Consider the following 15,880-nt stretch of genomic DNA (forward strand, 5'->3'; position numbering starts at 1 on the left):
TATCTGTTTCTGATTTATTCACATGCATCCGAACCCTCTCCGAATGGGTTTCGTACACTCGGCAGCTGAGCTGCTCCTTTCGCTTCGACTGGCAAAAAGTCACGATTCCTGGCAAACAATATCGACCGACCGTCGTACACCGGGTCCCCCCACACTTTTTGTCCCGGATCGCTCCATCCCAAGCCGATGCGTTTGACACATTACCAAAATTTCATTTCCCAATAGCATCACCAGCAACAGCAAGCCATCCAACCGGTACCATCCGAGACTGGGTGGACTGGGTCGATGATGATGGCGGTGATGATGATGGCATTATGTCTAAGGCATAATGTGCACCCCAATAGTGTTTGCCGTAATGCCGTTGAAAACAATAAACCATCGGGTCCGCCAACGCGTTCCCATCGGTAGGCTTCACCGGTAGGCAGCAGCACCATCCTGTGAGAAGCATTGTCATCGAAATCGAAAGCACCGAGCACAGTGAGGATGATGGGGTGCACCATGCCCACCCGTAAATGGGCGAAGCGGGCGAGGAATGGAATTACATTTTCGATATCACAAGTTCCCGGGAGCGCGTACAATGCGTGCAAGAAATGTATTATTTTATGGCAATTGGCTTTCTAACATAAATTTTAACCAACCAAATGTCAATTTATTGTGTGACATGTAAGCCGGGGGAAATTGAATAAACTGAAGTTGTTTGTTATTTGTTGTTTGTTGCGAGATTTTATATTTATTTTGACTGTATTTTTTTGAACCTAAAGGTTGAGTAGGTTGGAGGCGGTCCGGTGGCCGAGGCGACAGCGGCGCCGGTCTTCACACGGCAGGGCCGGGGTTCAAATCCCATCCAGACCGCCTCCCCGTACGCGTAAGGCTGACTACTTTACTACGGGTAAAACCAAGTCACAGAAAGCCAGAAATGGCAGGCCGAGACCTCTCGAGGTTGTAGTGCCAAGGAAGAAGAAGAAGAAAGGTTGAGTAAAGAGCGGTAAAAAATATGTGAAAAGCGAACAATTTATTTATTTTTAAATTAAATGCAGCGGTAGTATAACTGTTGACAGGGAAAGTAACTACACTTGGGCTGAGCTATGGGTAAAATAAAGTGTAAGCAGCCACATGTGACAAACCAAGCTCTATCGGGGTCTTGGTGCCTAGAAAAATAGAAAACTTGTAGATTTTAACTTTATTTTAACATTCTGCTACTCTTGGAATTGCTATTCACTTGCTAAGAAATATACACGACTTTTTTAATGTCTTAGTCAACGATTTTTCACTTGAACCGGTGGCCGAGGCGATCATGGCGTCGATCTTCACACAGCAGGACCAGGGTTAAAATCTCATCCAGACCGACTCCTCGCACGCAGGACTGACTACTTTTCTACGGGTAAAATCAAGTCACAGAAATGACAGGTTGATTTACCATTTAAAAGGAAAAATAACAAAAATACATAGTACAAGTATTCTGTCACTAGCTTAAAAGTCGCTCCTTCAATAAAAATTTTATGATAAAAACCCTTTATAGCGTGTCTTTCAATTACACACAAATAAACACGTCATACAATTTTCACCCATCACTGTACGAACGTCACCAGCTTCAAGTGGAAAATCTCAAGCTAAAAGAAATACACACTCTCTCTCTCTCTCGTCTCCGCCCTGCAAACACACCCCAAGTGCAAGGATGCTGCTGCCTGGTGGAGACACATTTGTTCCCATCGGAAATGTAGAAATTTATGTTTCAATTTATGCTTCAACAGGAATTTCGAATGCATATGTTCGTCGGGCGCCTGCTCGTCGTGCGTGCCTCCGCCCGGTGCTATTGTACCTGGTGGAAGGATTTGTTCCTCCGGACGACGAAAGTCGCTAGTGTTTTCTCTCTGGGCATGGGGTAAGAAAATAGCACCCGTATTCACAGCACCACCCAACGATAAATTTCCTCGGGACCAATGAATGATTCATTATCGTTGCACGTTATCGTACGGTGACTTTACAGCCACCAGAATATTGCAATATATTTTGTAGCGCCTGATTTCTTTGGGTTGGTGCTTTGTTTCGCTTGCTTGGATTTTTATTGTGACACGTCCTTTCGCCGTTGCCAAGGTAAGCTCGCTTCATTGACGACGGGCGTACGTCAACGGCGGGTCGGTAATGCAATTTAAATGTGTGCGTATTCGCGCTCTCTGCATGTGTGTACGACAGCGACTTCCTATGAACGCAACCATCTAAAGAAAGGCCTTTATTTTCCACGCCTCGGGAAGAAAGTGAACAATGCACAACGCACACGCGACACAACGCCTTCAGTGGGTGCTTCGATGACTGTTAATTGAAAATGAACGCTCTTTGGTGCACCATTTGCGAAATTAAATGCACGTGCCGTTTACCGATGCCGTTTTACCGGAAGCGCACCGGGACTGTGAATTTAATTTTGAATGGTTTAGGATGCATAGCTAATTTTGCCAAGCCACAGTGCATTGTGTGTTGCCAGTATCCGTTAGCGCGCCTCGTTCGGGGCAATGGTGAAACAATCGAACCGGAGGTTGCCGGGTGCATTCCGCGGGTGCCATGATTATGAGCTTGATTGCGTTTCCTGTTGTGTGCGATGGAAAGTCAATCAATAGTTTTGCTTGTGGTGGTAGTGGTTATGCTATCAATGGCTGAAGTTTGATGTATGGAAGTTAAATTGTATCAGTTACAGCACACAGTAGATCTAACATGACTGGCCTAATGTTGAACACAGCTAAACAGAGTAGTACTCCATTGTTAGTTTATCAAGAGTATCATATTTTATACCCTTTAGCTCTTTGTTACTTAAACCCTTGTATAAAGTATTCAAACGGGTAGCAACTATTAACGAGTAAAGAAAGAATAATTAAATTAAAGAGTGGAAGAGACATTTAAAGACCATAATGTTTTCCTCCATTTTGAAGCAACATACAATCTTCAAGTACTGACAACAAAATTGATGTTGACTACAACGTGAGCCTGACCAGGATTTTAAGTTCCGTGCTTCTGAAAGGACAATGGAACAGCCGTTACAATGCTGTGCTTTAAGAAAATTATTATAGTGCTTTGAACTGAAGTCGCCAGGCTCTGGCGATTGGCTATTGGGAATTGCTAGACGAAGATGCAGGTCTGCGAATAGTATTAAACATATCTGTATCAATTTAAGACCAACTTTCTGTTCAAACTTGATTCAATAAAGCTTATTTAAAACTAGGGAATTAATGAGTATTGTTGAACTATTAAATTTATTTACTTCACATAGACCTAGTATACATATATCGCCCAAATTAGTTTTATTTTGTTTTTTCTCTATTTGCGATTCAAAACACTTTTTTTAAAAAATTAAGCACTTTCTAAACTATATGTATGTGAATAAATGTATGCCCAAGACCGTCTCTCTGTCCGGATATCAAGTCACGGTTGAAATCAGGTCTAGGAAACCAAATTTAGCAGGCCAATTTATGTCGAATTTGTTGAGCAAAATTGTAGTCACATCCTTGTGAGGTCTTACGGTTTATGACTTCAAGAAGAACTAAGCTTAACTTAGCTTTTTACCTCAACCTAATCTGCAACCATAACAACTCATTATTGTTTTCGGGGAGAAATCAGCCCTGCGTTCGGTTAGGCGGTCTGGATGGGAATTGAACACCAGTCCTGCCGAGCAAACAACAGTTATCGCCGCAGCCACTGGACCGCCGAATCAATAAGTCTAGTAAAAAAAGAAAATGGCAGCCATGACCTAAGAGGTCATTAAGCCAAGAAAGAAGAGAATGACTTCACCACCTGCACTACTACTTTAAACACCCTTAATTCGTAGGAGTCTCAAATTAGTTGGCAGCCACTGTATGTCTTATTGGAAACCGACCAGTGCATCCGTTCCCTTTCAAAGATCACCACTGAATAAATCTTTTATCAATATCTAAATGCACCGACGACAATCCACTTCCTGATTATAATCCCGCGTGTGCCGGTCTGTTCCTGTGCACAAACACCAGTGTCCACGTATTATTTATGTAATTACAGTGTCCTCGATTCCGGCGAACAATCCACTGGCCGTTGTCTGCTCCCGTTTGCTCGTAATTAATTGGGTGTATTAAGTGTATGAATAATGACACCATTGAGCGTATCTGTACGTATGTGTTTATTCGCAGCTCCATCTTGAATCATCACACCAGTGCAATGTACTTACTGCACAAACAAAACAACAAACGATGATCGCTTTTGATTCGCCTCCTATGCCAACGTTTGGTGTCATATTTCAAAATTTAATCACACCCCAACGCACACACCTACTCCCACTCGAGGCTTACAATCGTTATCCTTTATCGGCCGATAAATTGTGTTGGTAGTTGTGTTTGAATATTTCGCCGTGGATGAATTCCCGGATTGTTTGTTCGGCTGGCCAAAGCAAACGAGGGGAAGGATAAATAATAATGCTGCTGCCCGATTCGATAATTCCTGCTAAATCTTCGTCAAACTCGTAAACATCCGAGCCGACAGGGACGTGGCTGCATCTTTGTTTCCTTTCGCTATCGGGTGGCGGAAGTAATGAAATAAGCCAGAATCTAATCCAATTTCTTCTTGTGAGATTCCCCAATAACTGTCACGCCCGAAACACCACTGGCACACAATGACCGCCGGAGAGTTGTGTTTTCGGGCTGGAATCTAGGGCTTTCCGATTTCTCCCCACCCAATCGAGGACACTTGCATGTAGAACATCGGTCAGGGTTTGCCTTACTGTGGTTCTCCGGATTCCTACCACGAGCGAGTTACCCGCTCCTTGCTCATGTGTGTGTGTGTGTAATCAAAATTAATCCATCCAAAGATTCCGGAATCGTAAATCATCCGTGCACGGAGGAAACGTTGTCTCTCACCGTTACCGTTCGTAACCGAGCCGGTAATAAGGTCATTCAAGGTTAACTGTCCGTAGCAAGACTTTGTGTACACAGGCGGGCAATCGCTCCGCAGTGCCCATGCAGTGGTTTTGACTGCGATCGGAACAACCGTCCGCCAGGCAAAGCTCGTGCCAACTGACAAGGAGTCACTGTCTCCCCGAAAACCACACACGACCACTAGTACTACGCCGGTTGTCATGGTCGGTGACTTCGTTGTACGTTGTCACCGGATACTGGTTTGTGGCCGAGCCAGTGTGCTGGCAACGCCATCACAACCCGGCCAACCCTTTCCCCTTTCGCATGCAGGATGCAGCGCAAGTACCAGCCACCAGAAAAGCTTGCTGATGAAATTCTTGGGTTTGAATTTGAATTTACGACGGGCGACATTTGTATGCGCCCGGGGCAAGATCTACCGTGGCCATCTCCGTAATGGTGGGGTTCGTTGGACCATTAAATCGGTTGGAAGATTTGCACACCACGGCATCGGCTGCCGGGCGAAGCATCCGTGTCCAAGAATGGACCCCGGCGCTGGATGCTGAAACGACCGAATGCATTCTCATGGTTACCCATCGTGCCTGCCATCCACCGTGTCTTTGCGTGCGTCGAAATAGGCGCTAATTTAGAGTGTGGTTAGACGAGCGCCAGTGAAAGATCGAGTGAAACTTCCTGGCAGGACACACGCGGGTTCTTCAATCGAGTGCAGAACCTATACGGCACGCAGCAGACCGTCCGGGCGGACGACCGAGAACCGCACCGAGAACCATCGGGAATAGATTATGATTTGTTAGGGTGCTAGGTACTGCCAGCTAGGGCACTTCCGCAAGGATTCATGCCGTGGAATATATTTGCGCCACCGAAACCGGAGAATGCGTGGAGGATAGCGTTCGTTCGAGACCGCAGCCGGATTTGCATATACGCCCCTGATACGTGAATTGAATTGAATATATTAATTTTCGCTCGAATGTGTTACATTACTCTTGCGCTGATTCGAGCAGTGGGTGCGAATATGCGTCAAAAAGTGGCAAAACAAAATCGATAAGGAAAATTGCTTAACCAACTTACTGGTGGGAACGTTAACAGGAAACGAAGTCAGAAACGGAATGGAAAGTAATAAATTAGATCGGGCTAAGGACAGTAATGATGGGCTCCATCAGGTTGACCATCGTATAGCAGTCTGTAATTCGATAATTCGAGGAGCAGATCAGGCGTTGTTCAATGTGCTGCAATCATAATGCTTCTACACTGTATGAGATCTCTATTCTTTTATAAACTAATAAATTATAAAACTTTTTTTAGTGCATCTTACCTCCGTCTTTCAACTACTAAACTTTAAGGATTCTAGTCAATCAACCCTTAATCTTACCTTAGGTTTTGACGAGCGAGCATGCTGAATTTTACTGAAACCTGATTCAGATTCTGAAGCATCGTAAAATGTTGTCTTATGGATCATTTGTCGATTTCAGTGATTCAGAGTTAACCTTAGAATTAGAAAGGCTCCAGCATTTTATATTATGATTATAATATTTCAAGCCTCTATTTAATGGCTTAACGGCTATAAGATGCCCTAGCCAATCATTTGATACGCACATGCCCAAACATGGTAAGCTCTTTCAAACTTTATTTCACACCTTTTATAAAACTATTCAAACAAAAATACAAGAAAAGCTTTCAAATTATTTCTTGTACTAGGATATAATCAAACCACGCGGAAAAAAGAAAAATTGTTTAAGTCATTACAATTTTAATCCTAACAATAATACTCCAATAATAACTGGTGTCACTCTGGTGGGCTGGTCACGTCATGAGAATGACACCGAGCGACCCAGCCCGTAAAGTCCTTTTAGGCCGTCCACACGGACAGAGGAGGCGTGCTAGGCATAAATTGAGATGAAGTGATGGCGTTGGCAGCAGGCCAAGACCGCACAGCGGTTGTAGCGCCTGATATGTAAGTAAGTAATAACTGGTGTCAACCCATTTGCAATGTGAAACCAACAGCACCAAACGTGGTCAGCTTTAATTTCCTATAGGATGGAAAATAAAAGGAGTTTCGAGCTAAATGCCGACTCCACCATTGCGTGTGTTGCTGCGCTAGCGTTGGTTGTAGGTGACAAAGGTGTTGTTGTTGTGTTATGTTCCACCGTTGGTTCAGCTAGATGAAATGGCTTGATTTTTTATTACATATGACGGGCAATCGTTTAAGTCTATATCATAAAAAAGACAAGCTAAACGATCTGTTCCCCGGCTGTTTCATTACAGATTCAACATAATCCCCTGCGTGTGTGTGTGTGGGAAACATTTTTATTACAGTTTAGGTTTATTTTCTTCACTTTGGCTCCTTCCAGTGAGCTTGTATCCTATGAAACAGTTTGCTTTTTTTGCTGAACTGTTATCGACCGTCGCTTGAATGCTTCGATGAACTCTACTCATTCTTACGAGCTGGATGGAAGTCTTGATTATCAAATTTTGCAACCCAAAGCTTGTGGGGACGCAAACATATGGCCGGCCGGCAAGTTTTTTTTGCCATATGCTGTTGCTTTTGTTTTGCTGTTGCTACTGTTGCTTTCAACTTTCTGCACTACGGTTTAGCAACAGCAACACAGTGGTGCTGACCGTCACCGAATAACTTCCTGCTAATGTTGGTCTTTCGGATATGTTTCACAGCAACAGCAGCACCGGGCAAACAAAGCTTAAAAACTTCTTCAAGATAAACTATTTTACAAGCAAAGCAAAAAAAAACTTTACGACATTGTACCGAAGCTGGTCTTCAAACTATGTTCTTCGATGTGTAGACAAATGAAAATAGCATTTTCTTTCTTTCTTTTAAAATTGGAGCAAAAAAGAGACAGTGAACTTCGAACGCCCGCGTGAAATCGAAACGGTTCGAATCGAATAAAAATCGCCAACGAATTAATGGCCATGAAACTGTGTAGATCATCATATATTAACGCAATAAAGCAGGAATAAAGTGTTTTTGCCAATGTTATTTCGTTTTGCACTGATTCGCTCTACCTACTGCGGATGTGACGGTAAATAAAGCTTTATTTCAATCGATTCGTTGTTGTTTTCACCGGTCCGGCAGGGGAGTTTTTTTTTGCAACGAAAGCAGAAATTTACTTGCAAAAAGGCCGTATTGATATTGTTTATGTGGATGACTGAGCCGATTTCGATTTGGCAGTTGGTTCAGATGCGAAATTGATCATTCCTTCATCATATAGGTAACTCATGTTTTCAAACTAAAACTGTTTGGAAAATTGCTTCAGCCTTTTTACTACTCTTTTTATACTTTTTCCAACAAAGTAAAATTGAAAAGTAAATGTTTAACAATTGAATTAAGCATGTTGTTCGGTGGCAAACAGTACTCCTAAGAAACTCAATCTTATTATACTGATACTTTAGGAATCCTAAAGGCATGAATTTCACAAATCGCTTAGCTGTTACTAAACAGACAAAGACATATTAATTGGTTTAACATCTAAATACAAACTTAACAAGCTTTATTTTATGTACACGAGAATGCCCGAGATAAGCCAAATAACAAGTAGGGATTTACCTTTTAAATTTTTGGTACATTTTTGTGTTCTGTAATTGACAGCACATGGGCCTTACGACGTCAAGCCGTCATACTTAATATTTTAAATATTATTATGATAGCCAGTATCAAAATAGTATAAGTAGAATAATTGATAATTTCATTACATTATTTCTTTTATATTTTTAGTTTACAAGTGATTATTATGAGTTCGCACTTCGCTCTATTCTTGGCATAACGACCTCTAAAGTATTACTGTTTGGTGCTTACTATTTACTTACTACAACCCCGGTCCTGCCGTATGAAGACCGGCGACTTTGTCACAAATAACCACACGGCAGGCCGGTCCGCATCTATACTCTACAAATTGATTTTTAATAATTTGAACTAGGCTTGAAGATTTTTAACCTAAAGTGTACTCAAACCTTTCGATTTTGTTGATAAGTTTAAAGTAATCACACATTTTTCCTTACAAATCTCTCAAGCTGTTGAATGTACATAAATATCTGAAGAAAGGGATAAACTAAAATATTTCCAATCAATGATTTCCGTGAAAGCTCATTTTGAACAAATTCTAAAAATATTAAACCATCATCACTTGAATGCACTTACAATGCGTGTAAAGTGTGCTCAGCCGTTTCGAGATTAACTGCAACTTCGAAAAGCCTTATAAAATACGCCCAAAAAAAAAACTCGTAAAATAATGCACCGAATGCACCGGATAAAAGTGTAATGAATAATATCATCAATTTCAAGCATGTCTCCACCGAACACTCGCTCTCTCGCTTTTACGCTTCAGTTTTTGTAACATTTTGTGCATTTCCATTATTCTTCGCCCGCAAATCACTTCCAGCTGGTCGACAAAAACAAGACCGCAATGCAGTTAAAAAATATTTTCCCACCACCTTCTCGAATCGACAACGGGCTTCAACAGCCAGGCAAACCGCCCCCTATCGACGGAGCAGTGCGGAGGCCGATGGTTTTTCCTGCACTGCAGAGTGCACACAGTTTCCATCGAAAGACGAAAATCCTCTCCAGCTGCGGAACTATTTGGTGAACTCTGTCTTCCATTACACTCGAGAACAATCAAGCATCCGGAGCGTTTTCTTCGAGCTTTTGTTTTTTGTCTCCCAACGCCCGGCTTGCGATGTGGGTTGCCAGTTGCTTGAAGGATCCAGCATGATTTACTTGAGCCGGCAAGTTTCCGGCACCCCATCCAGCAACACACCAACCCAAAACATTACTGTTACGATGTAACTCTAGCGCAACTTCAGAGCAAACTTCAAACTGATGTCTCATCATCGGCATATGCGTCAGCTACGCCGATGCGGCAGTCTACCCGTTCATCGGCAGCTGAAGTTGTTTTGAAATCGAACACTGTTGTCAGCATTAAACGTTAACCTCCCCAAGGAGAGGCGAGGTTTTGTATGCTTGCCAGGTTTTAAATTACACTTACTACTGCTGCACAATTTTTGCCTCCAAACCTTTCGAACCCGAGCGCTGTTGATGTGGGGGACAGTTTTAGGTCTCTAGTTTCCCGCCGGCAATCAGTTACTGGAGCTTTGCTAGATTACCCGAAGAATGTGTGTACGTGTGCCGGTAATCCTGTTCGTTTTTTTTCTGCCCTCACTATCTTGCTCTCAAATCAACCGATACAGTTTCAATTACTCAGCAATGCCATCGGTCGGATCGAAAAGTAAGAAACTTCGATTTTTTTGTTAAACCTTTTTATCTAGTATGTTCTAGTAGCTAAACCTAGTAAAGCATAGAAAGGGGAAAAAGGAACGAAGCAACAAAAAACACACAGGGAAAACATTAAGCTTCTGTTCGGTATTATCGTAGGGATGACGGGAAGGGATTTGGCGCTTCAACTTATCTGCAGCGGATGTAAGCTAGACAGCTAGAAGGGTTTTATCCCTGTTTCGTTTTGCTAAAACCAACTTCTTCGACGAGTTCGAATGGATTGTTCCATTTTTTTGTTTGTTGAAGAAGCTCTTGCCGGAACTTTGCGCTCGTAAAACAAAGATATCCGGCTGAAAGGAAGCTTATGATTTTGAGCAATTTTTACAACTGTTTCGGGTGAAGGTTTACTCGACTTATCGATAGAATTAAGTGGATGAACGACGAAGAAAGTTATTGAGATGGGTTTATATTTTTGCAATGAATGTCCAAGCATTTTCAAAAGGCCACTTGATATGAAAACTAAGAATGTAGTTCGATATTGCTAATAAAGGGATCGTTTTTGTGTGAGAAAATCATGGACATCGAAAATCATGGAAACGTTTATTCAAAGCCACATAGTGAATATTTTATAAACTTCCAATTAATACCAAGCTTAGTTGCAGGCCGCAGCTATTCTTGATAATCTATCTTTTTTAATGTTTTGTCTCTAAAAATTACAGAGTCAATTAAATGCTCAACTCATACTAAGTATATACAAGGCAATACAGTCTTTTAAAACCACGGTTCGTTTAATTAATTTGAATTAAAAACGTGTTTCACGGATTTAAAAATTGTCTTTGATAGTGTATCTCAACCGACTAGGCCTTTGTGTTCTATCTCTCTCTCTCTCTCTATCTCTCTCTCTATCTCTCTCTCTCTCTTCTTGGCCTAACGGTCTCAAAGAGGCTCATAATAATACCACGTAGGATAGTCAGTCCTCACTACGGTGGAACGGTCCGGCTGGGATTTGAGGGTCGGTCCTGCCGTATGGAGACCACCATTGGTCGCTCCCAAGCTGGATAGTATTCAGCAAAAAATTACCGCAGTAGGTGTTCGGTACTTCCTTGACGGTTATCTCCAAGCATTTCCTGGCTCTTCTGTTCGCTGTAGCGTTCATTGAAATGAGCAATTTCTACATGCGTCAAAAGTTCTCAACAACTCTTCAACAAAATTATCCTGATGTCCCTTAATTTTTCTGTAGGCTTTACTCGTACAATGTCACACTTTGAATTTTTGCGTAGAATAATGCAATTCCTGACATCTCCCAAGAAACACTTATATTGATTGCTTATTCTGAATATATACATCAAATGAAACCCAAAAACAATCCATCTACACCAAACACAAAATTTCAGCAGACAACCTTCTCAAACATAGACAAAATCCTTTGGAAACCAATCTTGCCACGATTCGTGTATTAAATCCCGTCTCATTGATCCATTGCGAAATAATTTATTCATCGGAATTGGATTTATTATTATCATCAAATAAAAACCCCACTTTGCCATCGGCAAAGCTTTCCACTTAGCCTTCGATTGAAAGCACTCAGACCATTGTAGTAGCGCATCCTGCATCTTAGTGTCGCCTGCATGTGCCTTTCGTTAGCCACGGTTTTTATCCAACATTCACGCCCCGTTTCAAATTCCGCTTCGAACGACGAAAGCACACTTCAAACCCCGCCGTTGCCACAAAGTCGACCCGATACGGTACGGAAATCGGAACCATTGGCCGGGGTGCTGGGAACATCACTGCTATGGCAACACCAGACAACATTGTCGTCGTTGCCCGACCGACTCCGGCGCATCAATTTATTGCAATATTGCCATGCCGGAAGGATGAATGCAATTCGCGAAAGTGATTTCGCGTTCTGGCGTGGTTGGAGCAAAAGGGTTCTTAGCCGGGGAGAGGGTCGTAACGTACAATTGCAACGATTGAGCCTGATGACACTCGTAGCGATTATCAGTGGAATCGAAACATGAAACAGGATCGACTCGCTTCCAAATGCGGCCGAGCGTAAAAGCAGTGTTGCGGGCGTGAGAGAGAGAGAGAAAGAGAGCGCGCGCGCGCAAGCAAAAGAATCCGTCGATTTATCACAAAAGGGAGGAATATTTATTTGCAAATTGAATGCAACAAACTGCAACTGATTGTTTTCGCGAGCTGCTTGTTCCGATTTGCGCTGCATGCTTTTTTCTCCCTGTTCCACCATGTTTCTGACTCTCATCCCAACGGTTAGAGACCCATGGAGCACAGTCAGCACAAAATTGTCCCGCTGATATCAGTTTTTCCTATCTCGATGGCTTTACGAATCATGTTGCTAAGCGGATTTATTTGTTTTGTCGTGCTTTTTGTTTTAGCATTGGTGCAAATGCATCAATCAAAGCATTACAAATTCCACTCGGGTGCAGTACAGTAATTAGATTTAACTCCAGCACAGAACTGTTGTGCAAGATGAACACAATGGTACGGTTAACAAGTTAGAATAGGATGTTGATTTTTCCTGCAAATGGTAATGAGTTCCAGGGGAAATTAATGCTGGATTTAAGTGAGAATTGATTATTTTTGCTTGTACCATTTTAGCTAGAAGTATTGCCAGTCTTCATACTGCAGGACCGGGGTTCAAATCCCATCTGGACTGTACCCTCCATAGTGAAGATTGATTAAGTCTAGCTGGCCAGAAATAGCATGCGTGACCCTAAGAGGTCGTTTTGCCAGTGGAGAAAAAGAAGAGGACAAGAGACAACTACAATGAGTGTCATCTCCTACAAGTTATTTGAAATTGATCGTTGCTTTAAATTTAATTAGAAGCATGAATATTATATTTTAAGAAATAACACAATAAACCCTTTTTGAAGATAGTTTTAAGCAATCTATAGAGATAAATTCAAGCTCATGGTCGCAAGCCAAAAATTACACTAGACACTTTTAGCTCCTTTAACTTTCCAATATGCTTTGAAACTGTTTGAAACCCGCTCAATTTTCCGCACACTGTACACGATCTGCACCGGGGAGTAGAAACGATATTGCCAGCTGTAAAACAGAATCCAATTAAATCACTCTACGCTCCGTTCGGTATTCACTTTAATCTCACACACGAAACCCTTCCCTCTACGATGCACAAGAAGTGCTAACGCGTGCTACAGCAAAACTTTGGAAGCTTCTGGCGTCGCAAACACAAAACCCACCGCATCCCTCCCGTTTTCGGCCGACCCATCTGGTTTCGGGTGAGATTTTCTTCCATTATGTAAATAATCTTCAACGCTGCCAATCTCGGACGGGACAATGTGTGCCGGTGTGTGTGTTGGCTCGTGTTCATTACGCTCGAAGCGCCACTTATCTTACGATTTCCCGTATGCGGTAGCCACCAGTGAGCAGCGACGGTGTCCAAACGTCGAGATACGTTAAACCCGGCGGCTGACCGAGGACCACAAGTACATTCCCATAATGCACACGGTTTCCGGCACACATTGCTGCCAGTATAGTCTGAGCTCAGGTTCAAGACAATCGCAATTACGGGCGCGAGGACTGGCAGTGTGTGTGTGTGTGTAGTATCCTTTAAGACGATCGAGGTCAGACGCTTGTACTTCAAGCTTGTATCTAGCAGAAGCTTGGCGTTATAATCATTTTAACATGCAATGAAGTTTAAATTTAACATATTTTTATGATGCACAGGAAACACAACATAAAAAGAACTATAAGTTAAACTACTTAAAATATTTCTCTTTTGTTTTGGTTTAACGAACTATATCTTGTGCCGCTTGAATCTAGAACCATCACTTTAATATTTCCACCTTCTCATTTTTGTGCACGCAAATCTCGTTCTGTCCCAGACACGTTTGCATAAAATATGCAAATAAAGCATCAACACGAAGAAAACGTTCCACACAGATGTGGCCATCGTTGTGACCCCACGGTGTGCTACACCGTCGGCAAACCTTCAACTCTAAACCGTCCGAACACGTTGACCCCGTTTAACAGCACCAAAGAGCTTTCCACGCGGTTCGTGTACCGTCTTCGGGGCAGGATCGATTGAAAGATCACTTCCACGAGAGCGATCCCATGAGGATCGTACCTTCCATTTGCGGAACCGTTTGATCGCTTTGACTTGGTAAAGCAACCCACCGGTTATGGTTACAAGATGCGACAAATGCAACGGAACTGAATGGGCATTCCGGAGCTTCTTCGCTTTTGGAGTGTCGTTCTACCATGCAAAATAGTTGCACCGGTTTCGGGCAGGTTTTCTTATCACAATTTTACATTTATGAGCACCATCAGGAGAGATTTATGTCAATCACATGCATGCAGTACGGTGGATGCAACACGAATGGCATCAGAATGATGGTACTCTTTGAACACTCTGCCAACAAAGAGAGAAAAAAAAATCCGTAAAGTCGTTACATATTTTTTACTGTATTTTACTTTTCTTGTTTAATTTGAGGTTAAAACTTTTTGATTTTTTTAACTTAATTTAATTTTTTTTATTTATTTATATTTTGAGTTAGACACATAACTTGATTTAAAAAATATTATAAAAAATCTTTAAAAGAAATTCCTCCCAAACGACTATTTTATCCCACTGTGCTTTTCTCGGTGTGCACTGTAAACAGCATAATAAGCTCATTGAAACAGCATAACGCAGCAAAATGTTTACGATGATGGCAATGTACGTTTTCGCTTACGGAAACCAATATGCACATAATCAGATCAGCATGGCGCTGCATACCTTCCCCATTTTCCAATCGTATCATTTACGTCCGATCGGTTTAGGAAGGCAGCGTAATGCTATGAGGCAATTAATTTGATCTATGTCTCGTTGGCAGTTTTTGTTTTCCAAAATTCTTTCTATCGAAGCAACGTTCTACCTGTAAAACTGAAACATTTATTTTTGTTTGGTTATTAATAAAAAAACAACGTTTAAATGAAAAAATATTTTATAAAATTATCATTGAAAATTAAGAACATTTTGTCCAAACGGATATTCGAATTTTAAATTGTACGTGATATATTTTTAATTTCACTTTGAGGCTTATCGCAACGTATTTGGTTATGAATGTTGAATGATGCATGCCCGTTGTAGAAGTAAAGCACAACAACAGCATTTAATCACAGCTCGTAGGCGCCTTCATGATCGAAGCTGATCGCTGGAAGGCTTATGTCGACTATGTCGACTTTGGTGTACAGTGATTAACATTATTTGGAAAATAAAATTATAAATACAATAGAGAAAAACAAATCAGCAGTCTGCCTCCAGCTTCCGTAGTGAGAGGATGCTTATCGCTTGGAAGCGCTCCTACGAGTTTTTTGTTAAAAGCAGATAGTGATAATTTCTCTCGAGTGCGATTGCGTAGCCCACGAGATTACGCGTAGCGTGCTAATCGTTGTTTACGTCTTTCTCCGACTTTCGCTCGGAGTTTGTACTATCGATCGAGCGGCGCTTAGCCCTGATCGACGTTTGTGTCTAGTGTTGTGAGTGTGTGCACCTGTAGATCGTTGCGATAAGCGAGCGTATCATCGCTGCGTTGTCGCATCGATCGACGTTGGTAGCCAGTGAGTGTGTGTAGGTGTGTGTGTGTGTTTATTTGTGCATCGTTCCCCACGGTGAGTTTTTTCCCCTCTTCCCAAACCTTCCGTTGTGTCCGGCTCTACCATGGGGGTAGAGCAGGAAGAGTCCGAGTCGGATCGGGATGTTGGGCCTTGTAGGGAGGTCAAACGCAAGCCAGGTCGCCCTAAGGCCGCCCCA

The 15,880-nt window shown here is 42.2% G+C and overlaps 1 long non-coding RNA gene across 1 annotated transcript; it reads left to right on the forward strand.

Annotated features, from left to right (window-relative positions):
* The first annotated feature begins 12,533 nt into the window (after positions 1-12,533).
* On the forward strand, positions 12,534-13,010 carry LOC118513219. Its single transcript, XR_004906433.1, has 2 exons — positions 12,534-12,649; positions 12,721-13,010. It is a non-coding gene; the product is annotated as an uncharacterized LOC118513219 (long non-coding RNA).
* The last annotated feature ends 2,870 nt before the right edge of the window (positions 13,011-15,880 follow it).

Source organism: Anopheles stephensi, chromosome 3 (assembly GCF_013141755.1).
Source record: "Anopheles stephensi strain Indian chromosome 3, UCI_ANSTEP_V1.0, whole genome shotgun sequence".
Lineage (NCBI taxonomy): Eukaryota > Metazoa > Arthropoda > Insecta > Diptera > Culicidae > Anopheles > Anopheles stephensi.